The sequence below is a fragment of the Moschus berezovskii genome, chromosome 13 (assembly GCF_049115385.1).
Source record: "Moschus berezovskii isolate FMDL1 chromosome 13, NW_MosBer_1.0, whole genome shotgun sequence".
In the NCBI taxonomy this organism is placed as follows: Eukaryota; Metazoa; Chordata; class Mammalia; order Artiodactyla; family Moschidae; genus Moschus; species Moschus berezovskii.
Genome location: NC_142472.1, coordinates 37826561 through 37843940, shown reverse-complemented (window position 1 = coordinate 37843940; position 17380 = coordinate 37826561). Strand labels below are relative to the sequence as shown.

Below are 17380 nucleotides of genomic sequence, written 5' to 3'. Positions count from 1 at the left end.
CAAAGTTAAAAAAAAATACAGACAGAGAAAAAGAGAAATATTACTTACAGAAGAACAAAGATGTACAGAATAACAAAAGGTACCTCTCAGAAACTATGTAAGCTAAAGAATAACGTATCAGTGTCTTTAAAGTAATGCAGAAAAACACTGTCAACCTAGAATTCAAAACCCTATATACTTTTTCAGACAAGTAAGAGCTAAGACCAGTCACTGCCAGCAGACTTGCTCTGTAAGAAATGCTGAAGAAATTTCTTTAGGCAAAATAACATTGATACTAGATAAAAACCTAGAACAAACAAATAAAGGAAAGATTGAAACTAGAAAAGACATCAGTAAATTAAAAAAAAAAACCTATTTAACTGACTCTTTAAAGCAAAATAGTAACTAAGAAATTATAGTTTATAACATGTATAAGTAAAAATATTAAGAAAATAAACAATGAGAGGAAAAAATGGTGGTATAACACTGAGATTCTGACATCATACAGGAAATGTGAAAAGTTAATGATGCATATTGTAAACCCTAAAGTAACCACATATAAAAAATATAAAACAAAGAGCTGTAACTAATAAGCCAACAACAGAAATAAAATAGAATATTAAAAAAATAATCAAGTCTAAAGCAGGCAAAACAGGGATAAGAGCAAAGAACAGGAGGGACAAATAGAAAACAAACAGCAAGGGAGTAAAGAAACCTAGTCACATCAAAATGTTCAATGCAAATGACCAAGTTATTCCAAATAAAAGTTGGAGTAAGATTAAAAGCAGCAACACTTAATCAGATGTTCTCTACAATAGAAAAATGGGGATATTACATGACAATGTAGGGGTCCATTCACAGAAAAAACGTAACAATCCTAAACGGGTTTGCACCTAAAAACAGCTTCAAAATACATAAACAAAAGCTTACAGAACTGAGAAGAGTTAGAATACAATTGAATTTAAATACTTAAACTCTTCAGAACAAGGAGATAAAAAGATCAGTTAACAATATAGAAGACTGAAAGAACATTCACCAACTTTCCAAACTGACACAGACCTAATAGACATTTATAGACTGCAGAACCCAACAATGCAGGATCCACTATTTTCCGCACGTCACCTTCACTAACATAGACCACATTCTGAGCCACAAAACAAATCTCAACAAATTTCTAAAGACTCAAAATCATACATACTCTGAAAAACATGGAATTAAAAGTAGAAACCAATATCAGAAAGTTATCTCTTAAAAAAAAAAAAACTGTGGAATTTATATTGACTGAGAAAAGAGATATATTACCTTAAATATGGTTCTGATACAATTCATCTGAAAGTAATTAAAACTGGACCCCCATCTTCCCCTCTTTTATACCACACATACAACTAAACCTTCCCAATGGCCTAAAGATGAAAGTGGAATGAAAAATTAAATCTAAGTATAGATTATATGTCTACTTTATCAGTGGATAAAGTCTTTTAAAAACATGAGACAAAAACAGGAAACCAGAGAAACACAGAAAGAAGATACTAAAATTTAAAATGTTATATACCAAAAGCTACTTCTTAAATAGACAAGAGAAAAAAGATGAGTTTTTGGAAAAAAATTATCTGCAATGCAGGTATCAGACAAAAGGTTAACCACTGGAATATATAAATAACTCCCACAAAAGGAGAATAACCAAATAGAAAAATTAACAAGGAATAAAGGGCAACTCTTAGAATAAGAATTCCAATTTACCTACAAACATAGGAAAAATTGTTTCAGATCACTAGAAACCGGGAAATAATAAATGAAGGAAAGTGTCAACTTTGTTGGAGTTTTAGGAAAAGGGTATTTCCCTGCTTGGCTGGTAAAAAATCTTTCCTCAAAGCAATGTGGCAACATTTTGAATCAATAATCCCACCCTGGTAATCAATACCATAGGTCTGTAATACATTTATTACAATATTGGTTTTAATGGCAAAAGCTGGAACAAAGTATTGCCCATTAGTAAATTATCAGTTAAACTATACAACCATCCCTTAGAATATATGCAACAGTTTTGTTTTCAACAGATTAGGGTTGTTGCAGCTAAATGGGAGGATTTCTCTTAGGCAGTACTAAGTGAAAAAAGGGTCTCCAAAAAAAATCTCTTTTTTCTAAGTGTGACCAAAAAACCATGTGTGCATATGCATTTGTAACACTTAAGGATATGGAGATAAATATAAAGACACATAATAGTTCTGATGACAAGAGTTACGACAAGAGTTACAGGGGAATATAGTCCTACTGTTGGCTACAGGAAGAAGGGAAGCTAAGCAAAAAGGAGAGAAAGGAGTTCACTATAAAAATGAAATTTAGTGATCTCTTGGTTCTTTTGGGAGCATATTGTTTAGCCTCCGTGTGTTTGTTTTTTACTATTTTTTCAGCGGAAGCAACCTACATGTCCATCAACAGATAAATGGATAATGAAGATGTGGTACACATATACAATGAAATATTACTCAGTCATAAAAAGGAACACAATTGGGTGATCTGTAGTGATGTAGATGGACCTAGAGTCTCTCATACACAGTGAAGTCAGAACAAGAAAAATAAATATTGTATATTAATTATATATGTGAAATCTAGAAAAATGGTACAGATGAACCTATCTGCCAGACAGGGATAGAGACAGACATAGACAGCAGCCGTGTGGACACACTGGGGGAAGGAGAGGACGGGACAAATTGGAAGAACAGGACTGACATACATACACCACCAGGCTTAAAACAGATAGCTAGTGGAAGCTACTGTAGAGCACAGGGAGGCCAGCTAGGTTTCCGGTGATGACTTAGAAGGGTGGAAAGGGGGCGGTGGGAAGGAGGCTCAAGAGGAAGGGGATGTATGCATACATATAGCTGATTCACCCTGTTGTACAGCAGAAACTAACACAACATTGTAAAGTAATTAAAGGACTGATGCTCAAGCTGAAACTGCAATACTTTGGCCACCTCATGCGACGAGCTGACTCACTGGAAAAGACTCTGATGCTGGGAGGGATTGGGGGCGGGAGGAGAAGGGGACGACAGAGAATGAGATGGCTGGATGGCATCACCAACTCGATGGACATGAGTCTGCGTGAACTCCGGGAGTTGGTGATGGACAGGGAGGCCTGGCGTGCTATGATTCATGGGGTCGCAAAGAGTCGGATACGACTGAGCGACTGAACTGAACTGAACTGAGTAGTTGGTACACAACAGTTATAAAAATTTTAGTCAGTTGCAATGAATGAAATGTGATTGAATGCTGGATTTAAAAAAAAACTGTAAAAGACATTTTTGGACAACTGGAGAAGTTGAATATAGACTGGATATTAAGTGACATTATGGAGTTAGTGTCTGTTTTCTGAGATGTGATAGTAGTATGACAATTTTAGAAGAGAATGTCCTCATTCCTAATAGAGCATGCTGATGGTATAACAGGAGAAAAAAATGAACAAGTGGACACTTACCATATTTCATTGTATCCACTGATTATAAGATGTTCCATTATTGTGTAATAACTAAGACAAAAATGCTATTAATAAAAATACTACATGCTTTCAAAATAAACAAAATAAAATGAAGTTTAAAGTCTCCACACTCATGTACCTACTTTTAACAAAGAGCTATAATTGTAAACACTGCTCAACAAGTGAGTTTCTACAAAGCTTATTTCCTATAGAGCTGAAGTGGTAATCCTTCAAAAACCTAGTCAAAAATAAAGAATTAACATTTAAATACCATAAATATCTAGCTTTGAGTTGGTTTTAAACATTAAAAAATATGTTTAAAATGTATATACACATTTTACGTACAATAAATGTGCATCCCAGGGATGGCGGAGCCTGGTGGGCTGCCGTCTATGGGGTCGCACAGAGTCGGACACGACTGAAGCGACTTAGCAGCAGCAGCAGCAGCAGCAAATGTGCAATGCAGTTTTTGAAAAAAGAAAAAACTTAGAAAATCACATGCTTAAATGGAAAAAAAGGTTTTCTGCTAAGATTAAAAGTACTTAAAAGAGACTAAAACATAAACCTAAGATTCTTCAGGGTATTGTTTTTAGGCACATAAAAGATCTACATGAAGAAAATAAACTGAAGCAGGATACACTAGTATGGCCCTTCCTTTGGATTCAGCTGTGCTATTTTCCCCAATCCACCTATACATTAGGACAAAGCCCGTGTTTTATTTATCTAAGTATTCTCAGCACCTAGTATCACCACTGATAAGAACCACCTCCCTAACTTTCTTCAGAATATGGATGCATTCCAACTGCACAGTCTTGCCTAGGATTAACTGGACTGATCTATCCAAGCTGTTATATATGGAGTTTGATATACTCCTTAAAAATGCTTCGGAAGGAGATAAAAATTCAACCAATAATACTCACTGAATAGCCCATCTAAGCTAAACATTAGCAGCAGCACCTTTGTGTACAATGTAGACTGCCCAAATGTCAGCTTGTTAAGACTAAATCAAGTAGGAAGACAGCAATGGAATGAAATGGAAACAAATTATCTTACTGGTGTTGGAAATCAAGGTTCTGGTTTTTACTTGGCTATCTTCAAGCTATTTTACATTCACAATCTTATTTTACAGGACTGTAAGGATGAAACTAAAACCGCTTTATGAACCCCAAAGCACTAAGCAATTTTTTTGCTGGCCCCTACTTCTCAGGTATTCCACTAAACTGTCTTAATTACAAAGGTACTTATACATAAAACACAACCGCTTCTGCCTGGAGCCTTGGTATAGTCCCAGTATACTCAATAGACAGCTCAGTGTACAATAAAAATTCCATCAATGCTCTTTATAGACTCATTAAGAGTTCATTTGTTTCTTATTATATGATCTCTCAAAATGAAGTATTTCATGTGTTTGCTTAAGTGTCCTGTATTTATACCTACAGCAGAAAAGCTAATGCATGTTCCACAGAATAGCCCTCTTCAGATATTCAACCACTCTAACATAAAGTTCCTTTCTAAATATCCCTTCGACTGACTTTGACCTTCTGTAAAACTGATCAATTTTAAAGTTTTCCCTTTCATTGATCTTAGGTAGAAAAAAAGATTTTATTCTTATATGTTAAGGCTTTTGGTCAAGGCTAAAAATTACCATCGTTTATAAATAAAATATATATCAAACCTCTTCAGCAATATGAAAAAAAATTTCATTAGCTTCATATAAACTGTATTTTTTAAACTTTATTAATCAACCATCATTATTATTATTTTTATTATCCAAATAAACCTTCTCTAAATTCATTGTAACATGGGTGGGGAGGGAGGCAGAAGGGGGGTTCAGGATAGGGGGACACATGTACGCCCATGGCTGATTCATGTCGATGTATGACAAAAACCACCACAATATTAGCCACCAATTAAAATAAATTAACTTTTCTAATTTCAAGAAATAATAAATAATGAATTTTTTTAAAAAAAATTCATTGTTAACACTGTGTGCATACTAGCCAAGCATATCCCAGGATCTATTTTTTAGAAAGGAAAATTTTCTGGTGACACAGCAAATAGAGGTTCACCAAAACACCAAAAGCCATCAGCTCTAAAAGATAACAGAAAAGGAAGTGTGAAATTACCATAGATGCCCAAAATAGCTGTTTTTAATTTGCTCTCCTCTGGCAGGTTTGCTTTTTCTTTTCTATAAAGTAAAACATTTTCCATGAAGGACTTCTGCCACATATCCACTAAAAACTTGAAACCTTTGATCTCCCAAATAGGAGCAATTTTTTTCCCCTACATTTTGTTGAAACATCTTAGAGCACTGGATCCATATATCACAAACTACTCTGAATTATAATTATCTGCATAAGTCTTACTTGCCCCACTTGATTTTCAACCAATTGATGATGTCCTACCCACTTTCATACATAATTCCAGATACATGGTAGGAGCTAAATAAGCATAAGTCAAATGAGTAAGTAAGGCATTTTTAACATGGATAATACATTTTTATTAGTTTTATTATGCCTCTGACTTTAATAGCTTTCAGTTCAGTTCAGTCGCTCAGTCGTATCCGACTCCTTGAGATCCCATGAACTGCAGCACACCAAGCCTCCCTGTCCATCACCAGCCCCCGGAGTCCACCCAAACTCATGTCCATTGAGTCGGTGATGCCATCCGACCATCTCAACCTCTGTCGTCCCCTTCTCCTCCTGCCTTCAGCTTTTATCAAATACCAAATGCATACTGGCCAGAATTTATTGGTCTACTATTAAGATTATGGAACATTCTACAGAGCTGCCTTCTAATTTCTTTGGATTGTCTCAATTTGTTTTAGTACATACATCAGCAAACACAGAATTGGCTTCTACACTGAAGTAAATAATCCAGTAAATGTATTCTAGTAAAAGTATATCAACTTAATCTACAAGTAAAATAAAACAGCCTCTAAAGACAACATCTATTTGTCTAAGACTCCCCATTTTTGTGCTCTAATTCTCTACAGTAAGACTAACTGGAATAGCATATTTAATGTTGAAGGGAGATAGGGTAACACAGAAGATAGTTCAAAGGTTTTTCAGTCTTCAAATTTCTGCTTTAAAGCTAACTGGCTGTTGCCAATGAAGACATGACTCAGAAAATCAGTTTCCACATCTATAAAAGAAACCATAATATCATTCGTACATACTCAATGACTATTTAATAAATAAAGGAAGGAATCTCATGTTTCTAATATAAATGCACTCCTACAAACTTGTACAAAACTCAAACATGTATAAGGGTTTAGACAGACATTTTAAAGGACACCCCTTCCCAAAGGAATATTACAAAATCTGTAATTATACACACTCTTTTAAATAGTGTTATTAAAAACAGATGCATAGCATTTTGTATGTTCTGTCATCTTATTTTTTTACAATTTATTAGTTTACCTCCATTAAACATTTTCAATAAAGATTCACCAATTTTCAACACACCTAATGATTTCTTTAGGTGTGTCTCAACTGGGCTTCTTTTCATAAGGAGAACAATAATTCATAAAAATATAGTGAATTTGTGAAATGGTTAAGAGAAGTGAATATATTTATTAGAGATGAAAAGGCACAGATAAGAAATGACCAGGATATTTGACACTTAGCTACCAAAAGCACAGTCACAGAGACTGAACACTTGGTTTGGTCTTCTTACAACCAGAAGCAGGAATTTCAGTTTCCCTTTTTTTCTACTCAGTTTGTTAATGAAAGGCAAAGAGCAGCAACATTCTCAAAATGTTTTTGAAATTATTATCACAAACAGCAAAATCATGGCTGGCAGGAGGGGGCAGACTACTACTTGGCAGACAGCCCCGTCTTACAAGAGCTAAAAGATGCCTCCCTGAACTGATGTTCCTAAGTCAAAATCCACTGTACAAAAGGTACTTTAGGGGGTCTCCACATATTGTATTCAAAGTGGAGATTAGTTGAAAGTCAACTATACATGCCTGGTTACTAAAAAGTACATATTAAGTAACCTAACACTGGAAAAGTACAGTGCCTAATTTCTGTATTATAGCAGTTGCACAATACAGAGTAGTTATTTTGTCAACAGCTGCCTTTAAGAGAGGAATCAATATAGTGGAAGAGATTAAAGTTCTTTTCTTCCAGTTTTATTGAGATATAATTGATATATAACACTGTAGAAGTTTAAAGTGTAACATATATCATAAAATGATTACCACAGTAAATTTAGTAAACATCCCACACTTCATATAAATACAAAACCATAAGAAAATTCTGTGATGTGGTAAGAACTCAGGATTTACACTTAACAACTTTTGTATATAACATACATCATTGTTGATTATATTTAATATGTTGCATGTTACATCCCTAGAACTATTTATCTTATAATTGGAAGTTGGTACCTTTTGAGCAGACTAATATTTACTGAGTACTAAATCTGCCAAAGAACTAATGCTTTTGAACTGCAGTGCTAGAGAAGACTCCTGACAACCTTGGACAGCAAAGAGATCAAACCAGTCAATCCTCAAAGAAATCAACACTGAATATTCACTGGAAGGATTGATGCTGAAGCTCCTATATACTTTGGCAACCTGATGGGAAGAGCCGACTCATTGGAAAAAAGATCCTGATGCAGGGAAAGACTGAGGGCAGGAGGAGAAGGGGAGACAGAGGATGAGATGGTTGGATGGCATCACTGACCCACTGGACATGAGTCTGAGTAAACTCCAGGAGACAGTGAAGGACAGGGAAGTCTGGCATGCTGAGGTCCACAGGGTTGCAAAGTCAGACATGACTTAGTGACTAAACTACAACAAAATATGTACAAGGTTCTACATATTGGAGGCTTTGCAGGCATTACCACAATTTTGACCCTTAAAAACATACCGCAATGTTGACATTACATATTCTTGTTTTTGTTTTCCTTTATCAATGAGTGAACCAAGACTTGGAGAACCAACCTGCCCAGCTAGATGGGTTGCTTAAGGTTTTAAATCCAGCATTAGTTAACTCCACGACAAGGAGGGAAAAAGTTCAGAAAAATGCAGTGAACTGTGGAATGGCTAACAGAGGTGAATATACTTACCAGAAATGAAAAGATATAGATAGGAAATGACCATATTTGGCACTTAGTTACCAAAAGGATAGTCATATGGACAGTTCTCAATCTGTTCCTTCAGTAAGTACTTTAGCACTATATGATCAGTCAGTATGTTAGAAGCCAAGAAAGTAACGATGAAGAAGATTCATTTCCTGCTCTCAAGGGGCTTATTATTGGGAAGGGACAAAACAAATCAACGAGCAGTTACACCAAAAGGAATATCGTATGCTATGGAGCCAGAGATTACAGCCTGGAAGCCAGTGTATTCTACAAGCAAAGGATGATAAATAAAGAGTCCCACAGGTGTTTACAATGATAGTTGTAACATGAACAGAAGGTAGGCAAGGTGTATGTGTGACACAGAAATAGTTCTATTGATGAGCTACTTTTGAGTCTAAGAGCAAAGAGTGTGAAAAAACTTGTGTTTCTTAATTAGAGAAAATGTAGCAGATGAAAAACTATGTAAATTATTATTGCTCTTAATTGCCTCCAAAATGTGTGTGTTTAAAAAAAATACACATGGCAGAAAAATGTGTGCATATGAAAAAAAATGTGTGGGCAGTATATTTTCAAATACCCATTTAAGATCCCCATCATTACCTTTCTTTATTGCACACATCCTGTATTGCAACAATGTTTGAGTCTAACCAAGAGACTCAACTATAAATCAGACATAGCTTAATCAACAGAATCCTGGCTTAACTGGGGATCTGCAGTTCAACAGATGGTTCTAAATTATAGTACAACAGCACAAATTTAATGATTCCATAAAAAAAAGAATTAAGGGCATTTTTAATGACCAGTTGATAGAGGTTTCAGTTCACTCACTGAAGAAGTAGTCTGGAGGTTTATAATCTCTAAATAATCCTTGTTGATCTTTATTTTCTACTTTTTATAAATGATCACAGAAACTATTTTCATGTATCTTCCTTGGAAAAAGTTCAGATGCTTCACCTGCATTATATAAATATTAACAGTCAGTAACTCTTATATCAGCTACATAGAAACTTTTTAAGAGTGACTTTCTCAAGGTCATAGAGCAAATCTCTGGTGAGACAGGAATGGAATTCATGACCTTTGACTGCCAGAAGTTTTCTACCCACACTCGGAAATTCCTTCTCTATAAGTGTAATTTATATGCTCACTTTGAGGGACTGGAAAGTTCATCCTTTTAGGGTAGGGGATGGGGGCTGGGGAGGGAGAGATTTTTCTGTCAAATCACTTGTCACACAGTTCCTTAGGTTTATAAAGTGATTTTTACCTACACTATTTCATCTCACCCTCACCACCACCCTGTAAACTTGCATGCTGTTTTTCCCATTTTACAGGCTCGAAAGAGTTAAAAAATTTAATCAAGGTCATCCAGAGTTAGTAACTGAGAGAGCAACACTCAAGCTGCAGTATCTCTGCCACTTAAATCAGTCCTGATTCCAGGATGTATAATCTGAGCAGACACCCAATTCTGAAATGAATGAAGGTTTCCTTTTACAGTTATTTATCTGATGTTTTATAATCATTTACCTTCCTTGTCATTTAGGTCAGTTGTTTTGTTTTCTTTGGGGCAGGGTTGTTTTCATGTTTTGTTATAAGTTGGCTTGTTAATCTTAAGTGAGAGTAGTATCCCCCAACATAGAATTTGAAAGAAAAAAAAAAAAACTTTGCCTGGTTTTCCTTTTTTATATATATACAAGTGGGAAGGGGGCTTTTTACCATAATTCGTGGTCATAATATATAGAGTTTATGTATGGGGTATATACCAATATAACTAGAGAACACAAAAACTCACATTCATAAATATAAATACTATGTATATACATATATATATACATATGTACGTACCTAAAATAGACTATAGTTGTATTTAGTACATACATACACATAATGCCAGCAATTATTGTGAAAAGCCATGTGTATACACTGTTAGGCATGGGGACTGAAGCACATGAAACGCAATTCCTGGATGTGAAGGGCAGCAAATTGTAACAGTGGCAGCTTCTATGGCCTCTGATGGGGGTGGGAAAACTCTCTGAAAGCTCTCTAATTTTTTCACCTCCTACACAGCAATAAAGCAGCAAGGGCTTTCGACTGCCGCATCTGAACCTAAACAGCAATGCTGTTTGGACCAGCCCCAGAACTGCTTTTAATAAATATTCAAAAATATACACCATCAAATGAGCCACAGAAGAAAAGTATCACTTTGAGTTAAAAAGAAAAAAAAAAAAAGGAAGAAAGACCATCTCTGAGAATTCTGAGTGAGTATCCTGTAATCTCCTGACAGACCAAAACAAATTTTTATGGGGCAACAGGACTACTCAAGTAGCCACTTTTATGACAATAAACACCCTGAACCGAAAAATCCTTTTGTAACATAATTACTGAGAATATATAGAGAAAGTAACCATTTAATCCACAGCATGTGTTCCCTACCGCAAAAACTCAAAAGCTGACATCAGATGGGGTGTGGCCGTTCTAGGCCCTGACAATGAATTCTGGCCAGCTGAAGTCAGACAGTTCTTTGGAAGGGCTTGGGACGTAGAAACCAAGCAGGTCTCACAGAGCCTAAGGCTATTGCCCTTCTGGGCACAGGGGAAGGCCCATCTGTTTACTTGCCTTTTGATTTTGAGAGCCCTGGTTGTGGTAGATGAGTTAAGGCTGTGGTTATAGGGTCCTGTCAGTGATTTAATCTTAATAATTTTACCCTTACATTTTGTCCATACTTAAGACGGAAAAGCACACGTAATTTGTTGGCTGAAAAAATAAATATAAATCTTCAAATGGAAAATAAATGAACACTGGACAAAAATACAGATATTTCCACTATAGTACGCTATGGGATTTTCAAAATGTAAATGATAAAGGTAAGCCACAGCAACCTATTTTAGAATCATATACAAAAATGAAAGTTGTATTCTAAAAAAACAAAAAGATAACCATGGTGTCAATTCTTGAACCAAACTCTTCTGGAATATTTAGCTCGTGTTAATGGATCAACATGGAAGCACAAGTAAGAAAACTTACTTATTCAAAGAAAGAATAACTTTTCAAATAAGTTTGTGCAATTTCTAGTGGATTACAAACTATTTTGCATTAATAGACAAATCATCTACCGCTAGATTTATGAAGTTGACACTAAGATAACCGTTACTCTCAGGATATAAAGAAACCATTTGACACCCCCTAATTTAACGTGATTAACCTCATGTTAATTTGCATAAACATGAAATTCCATACATTCCATGTTGTACCACCATGAAAATGTCCAAGACGTTTATATGCTCACCTAGCTAGCAGTATCACTTCACTGTTCAAGATACTGAACACTCCAGATTAACCAACACGGGCCTGAGTTCAAAATGCTCTCATACAGGCCTAGAGGCCCAACTCCTTATGTCATCTTAGAAAACACACCTGCATTTAAGACAAAATTATTTCATTACGTTCATAGCATCCTGCTTCAGGATGTGACATCTAAGACCCACTCTGAGTCTGCTGAAGAGCATGTTTACCTTTCCCAGGAGGCTGGGAAGTAATTCCCCAGGAACATATATTTTTTTTAAATGACCAGAACACTAACACTATTACATGCCTGATGGGTGCTCTTTGGAAAGACTGTCAGGCATCCTGATTTGTTTTTCCCTCTGCCTGGGGAAAGAGCGCTTCAGTGTTGCAGTTCCTCCCTTTCTGTACACACATAGGCTGCAGCTGTAGTAAACAAGCGCCAGCCAAGAGTTGCTAAGGTCAAGGTCTCAAATGCTACACCAGGACCAATTTTCTCCCAAAGGACATTCAGCTGTGGCAAAGGAATTTTCAGGAGAAAAACATATATATTAAAGGGCCCATTAGCGCAACCATTTTCATTCAGTAAATAGTCATTCAAAGCATTCCAAAATAAAGTTTTAACTGACAGAAGTTTCGTTTAAATATGCACTACTAACTAATAGATAAATAACTGAAACACTTCAAAAATACACAGAAACCCCTCAAGGATGTTTCTTTATCTCCCACAACGATAATACAGTTTTACGGCATAAATTATTACAACGTTCTGTGAAACCAACCCAACTTTTACCAGCTTCAGTATATTTCACAGTAGTTATGAATTATAAGGTAAAATAATACACCCCTTTCCTAATTATAATACAGATTCCTGTCAATTCTGGTATGCTCAAAACCCTCTCTCCCCAACTCAAAAGAGTTTAACCTACTCCAATTGACCAGGCTGCAGCCATAAAGATACAACTTATGCAACCGAATGTTTGTCCTTCAACATAACATCTCATTTCTAAGCTGCTAAAGTTAAACATTTTCTAGCCTAAAAGTATACCCCTTTATCATAATCCATTTCTATGTGGTTTTTAAAAATGTAAACAACATCTGAATGAGGTTTACAAAGAGCACTACCAGCCTATTTTATTTTTTAGGTGAGGGGTCACTGTTTTTGCTGAATGCCAATTTCAAAAAACCTTTCTTAGAAGGAATACACCCAGCCTTCGAAGCGACCACTCCTATTCCCCCGTTAAAAACCACCAAATTCATTTCAAGGCATTTACTTAGCTAAACAACTCTATCCTCCAGTAGGAAGAGGGCATGGAGGCGTCTAGGTGGATTTGCAGAATGACGTCCGTTGATTGGCAGATGTCTGCCGAAGCCACTAGATGCACACGCAGTAAATGTAAATAGAGCTGCTTCTCTCCCTGGTCTTACAGGGAAACTGAGAGAATATTAAAGGTGGTTTAAAACAAAACATCCGAGGGCTCGGCTGAGGATTCTATTAGCCAGTGAAATTGCTTAAAACAATCCATACAGCGCGACACTTAAACCATCTGTACAGTTAAATTAGAGAGCTGACAATATTAACCACGCAAACTGTTTATCCAGATTACACATTCCGTCGTACTAATACTCTTTAACGCAACACAGTCAGCTTTTACCAGCTGAATTAAGGCTATTACTATTAAAGTATGCAAAACTCGAAGCGCAAGGTGAAGGGGGTTGGGAAGCTGCAGGGCATGTAACAAAGGAATTGGTACTTTTTCCAAGCTTTTGCCCCAAATGCACTTCGAAACTGAACTGTTGAGTGCACCCCACCCTTTTCCCCAAAGATAAAAGTTTTCAAAGTTCTAATAGGCAGTTCTCTGCCCAAGAAAAGCAGGACTGACTCTCCCCGTAGGGAAGCATCTAACGCGAATACCAACTAATGTCGCGGAGGTCAAGTACGAGTCCTCCTCTAAAGGCAAGAAGTGGCTCCCAGGCCGGCTCCGCGGGCTTCCCGCCCGGGTGGCCCTGCAAAGTTGCCCCTTGTCAACTCCGGCCAGGTCCCCCGTAATTGAAAATAACAGCCTCGGGTCAGCCCCCCGGCTACTTCCAGGGACCAGGCACTGTAGCAAGTGACAGTTACACATCATTACGACCAGAGACAATAATGCATGTGGCACCAGGGCCACTATTCATGCCAGCAGTGTCATCTCCGCTTTAACCCCTTCCGCTCCGCTCTCTCCAAAGCACACCCACAGCCCACACGGCCGGTGGGGCAGCTCATCACCCAACTCGCTGTATCCCTGGGGGCAAACTACTTCCACAAGCTCCCCCCTACCCCTAATTCAGCCCTAGTGTTTTACTTCCCATCCTTGGCAACTGTCAGGCAAACACTGCAAACAACAATTCCACTAGGGATTGAAAAATATTGCTTAATTCACGCTACTTGATAAGTTCTTTAAAAAAAAAAATGGGATGGGGGGAGAGAAACCTCCTTTCTTCTCCACGAATCCAACCAAGGCTACTTGCTTTGCAAAAGCGTCGCCCTCTCTCGCCCCCACGCCGCCCCGCTTCCCAACACTTTCCCCCTTTAAGAACACAGACCAACCAAAATGATTTAACTTGAGCAGATGACAGAAGAAAAATAAAACACGTTAAGAGACTACGGTCTGATCTGGGATGGCACCAGAAAAAAAAGAGGAAGGGGTTGTTTATTTTGATAAGAAACGGAATCGGCACAGACCTGAACAGAAGCTGCAGAGCAGGAGAAATTGTTTTCTTTCCCTCACCCAGAGTCCCCCTCTCTCTCCCTTTCTCTCGCTCTCACACGCGCGCGCGCACACACTCACGCTCGCACACACACACACACACACACGGCGTCACCCGCGCACACTCACACGCACACTCGCACACGCACGGGCAGAGCCTCTCAGCTGCTCTCTGCAGTTCTCAGGAAATGAATGGGGGGCAACCCAGGGAACTGTTGTACTTGCAAATGACTTACCCGGATCACATGATGCGCTAAATGTAGGGTGGGCCGGTGGGTGGAGGCTGCCGAGACGCGAGCCCGGGTCTAGCGTGGGGAGCCTCGCCAGGCCCGCATCGAATTACCCCGGGGCCCAGCCGAGGGGGTTGCAAGACGCCGCTTCTCCTCCCTTGCAGCCCGCAGCTCAGGAAACCGGAGAGGCGCGGGGGGGTGGGGTGGGGTGGGGTAGGGTGGGGTCGGGTGGGGTGAGTTGGGGGGGGCGGGTGGTGAAAACACCAAACCCCCAAACAAAAGAGCTCCGGGTCCTCCTCCCCAGAAACAAAGCCCCGCCGCTGCGGGCGAGCCCCGGGGTGGGGCCGAGGGCGGGGGCGGCGGCGGGGAGGGGCTCGCTCAGCAGGCGCTAAGTCGCTTTATTGCCATAAAATGGGGCCCCCGAGCCGCTCCGCCCGAGGATTAGGAGGCGGGCTCTGAGTGTGCTGGTTGAAATCCCCTGTGGGAAACTCACCCCTCCCCGCTCGCAGAGGTAGAAGGCAACACCCACCGCCCGGCCCTCGCCTCGCCGCCCGGGCCGCCGGCTTGGGGGGTGGGTCCGCGGAGCCTCCACCCCGCCCCACCCCGCCCCACCCCTGCCCCCGCCCCCCGGCCTCGGCCGCGCTTCGCGATCACCTGCACCACCTTGCTGCGGCACCCAAAATAACCCACGCATGGCCAACACCGCCTTGGGAGCCGCGGGGCGCGGGGAGCCCGCGGAAGGAACCCCCGATTTCAACTCCTCGGGAGCGGACTCGCGCGGAGCCGCCAGAAAGTCCCCTCTTTTGTGCCCGAGCGCGCTAGGCTGCCTTAGGAAGGGAATTTGGAGACAAATACAGCGCGGAGCCCGCTCGGCCCACCCCTCCTCCGCCCCCGCCGCTCCCCTCCCGCCCGGGTGGAAACGTGCGGGGAGGGGTCCGGGTGCCCGAGCCGTCCCCGGGGCTCACCCACCGGCTAACTTGGAAAGGTGTGGGCGGAGCCGGCTCCAGCGGCCGCCGGCGGCTCGGGACCGCTCGCGGGGACCGCCCCCGTGGCTCCGGGCATCGCCCGCGCCGGGCAACAATGGGGTCCCGGCCGGGGCAGCCCGGCCCGGCGGTGCCCTGGGCGCGGGGGGCGCAGGCGAAGGTGGGGCGCGTGCGGGGCCGGGTGCGGAAGGCGGCGGGGAAATCATTGTTTGGGTTCTCTAGCGACGCACGTTGCGGGCGAGGCGGGGGCGTCCTCCCGCCCAGCGCTTCACCTTGGCGGGATGAATGGGGGCGAGGCGGAGCCGCACGCCCGGTGCCGGAGCCCCGGGAAATGGGGTGCCCGCCCTCGCTCGGAATTTGGGCAGGAAGCGGGAGCTGTAGATCTCGGCCAAGGGGCTGCGGGAGAGCGGAGTCCGGCCCTCCCCGCCCCGCGCCCCAGAAGGGAGCCCGGAGAAGCGAGCGGCCCGGAGCTGAGTCCTCGACGCCCTTCCCGAGGGTCCCTCCCTCTCTCCCCGCTTCCGCGCCCCAGGGAGCAGATCGACGCGATTCTGGGGCGGGAGAGAGAGGAGGCGGGCAGCGCGGCCCGGCTCTCCCGCGGCGGCCCAGAGGGCTCGGGGTCAGCGCAGCGCACAAGGGTCGGCGGGGGCAGGGCGGCGAGCGGACGGAAGCGGGCGCGCTGGGAGCGGAGCGGGCGCGGCGGCGATCGCGTGCGCCACTTTCTTGCAAAGCTGGGTGAGCGCGCTGGGGCGCCGGGTGGCCGGACACCCCGGCACGGCGCCCCTGAGCCCGCCCCGCGTGGGAAACCACCTCGGCAGTGGGAAGGCCTCGAAGGGGAAGTTTACATTAAGGAGAGAAAGATTTGCAAATGTGGCACGAAGTAGGGGTGGGAAGAGAAACGAGGCAGAGGCCGAGAAACAGGAAATGAGGGCGAAGGACGCATTCTAGCCAGGAAAAAGCCCAGTCCTACATTTCGTGTGGCGGTTATCCAGACACTTCTACTAGAGTCCCTTGTGCGTTATTCATGAAAACAAAGGCAGCGCACTGCCTGGTTGTGTTCCATGCCTCCTGCCTCCTCCTGCATGTGAGGATTGGGCTAGGTGCTCCAGCCCGGACGATGATTCCACAGCCCCCTTCTAAGTCTCCAGTGGGCCTGCGTCTGAGACGCAGGAGAGGAGGGGGTCTATCCTGGTTCTTAGGATTTCCAAGAAGCCAATAAGTGAAAGTGGCCGAATAATTGTGCCCCAGTCCTTGAGCGAAGTATCCTTGGACTAGGAAAGCATCGGGAGCAGGAAGATGATGAGACCACATTCTTAGACGTGGAGGCGGCCAGGGAATCAGGAACCCCCAAAGGAAAATGGAACCTGGGGGCTGAGGGGTGCTCCGTGGGGCGGGGTCTCTTCCGGGGAAACCAGGCCAGGACCCTACCCCTAGCTTGATGCTGGACTCTGGGTAAACAGCCCTTTACATTCCTCTGCATCTGTTTAAAAACATCGTCAAAAGACAAGTTTGAAAACCGATAGAACATCAACAGACACACAGTATTTAAAACGGAAAACTTGGCTCTGCTAGAAACAGTGTAAAGTTTTCCTCTAGGTGGGG

The 17380-nt window shown here is 41.7% G+C and overlaps 1 protein-coding gene across 3 annotated transcripts in view; it reads right to left on the bottom strand.

The window, feature by feature from the left end:
- The window catches only part of KLF12 (KLF transcription factor 12), a 555324-nt gene extending 540022 nt beyond the window's left edge, over nucleotides 1–15302 (bottom strand). For 2 of the 3 annotated variants that reach the window (XM_055426460.2, XM_055426459.2), the window contains exon 1: nucleotides 14544–14784. The gene's annotated coding sequence lies outside the window, so the exon portion shown is untranslated. Of the gene's footprint in view, nucleotides 1–14543; nucleotides 14785–14804 lie in introns of those variants that run through there. The other variant, XM_055426457.2, reaches the window with a different exon arrangement.
- Nucleotides 15303–17380: the final 2078 nt, after the last annotated feature.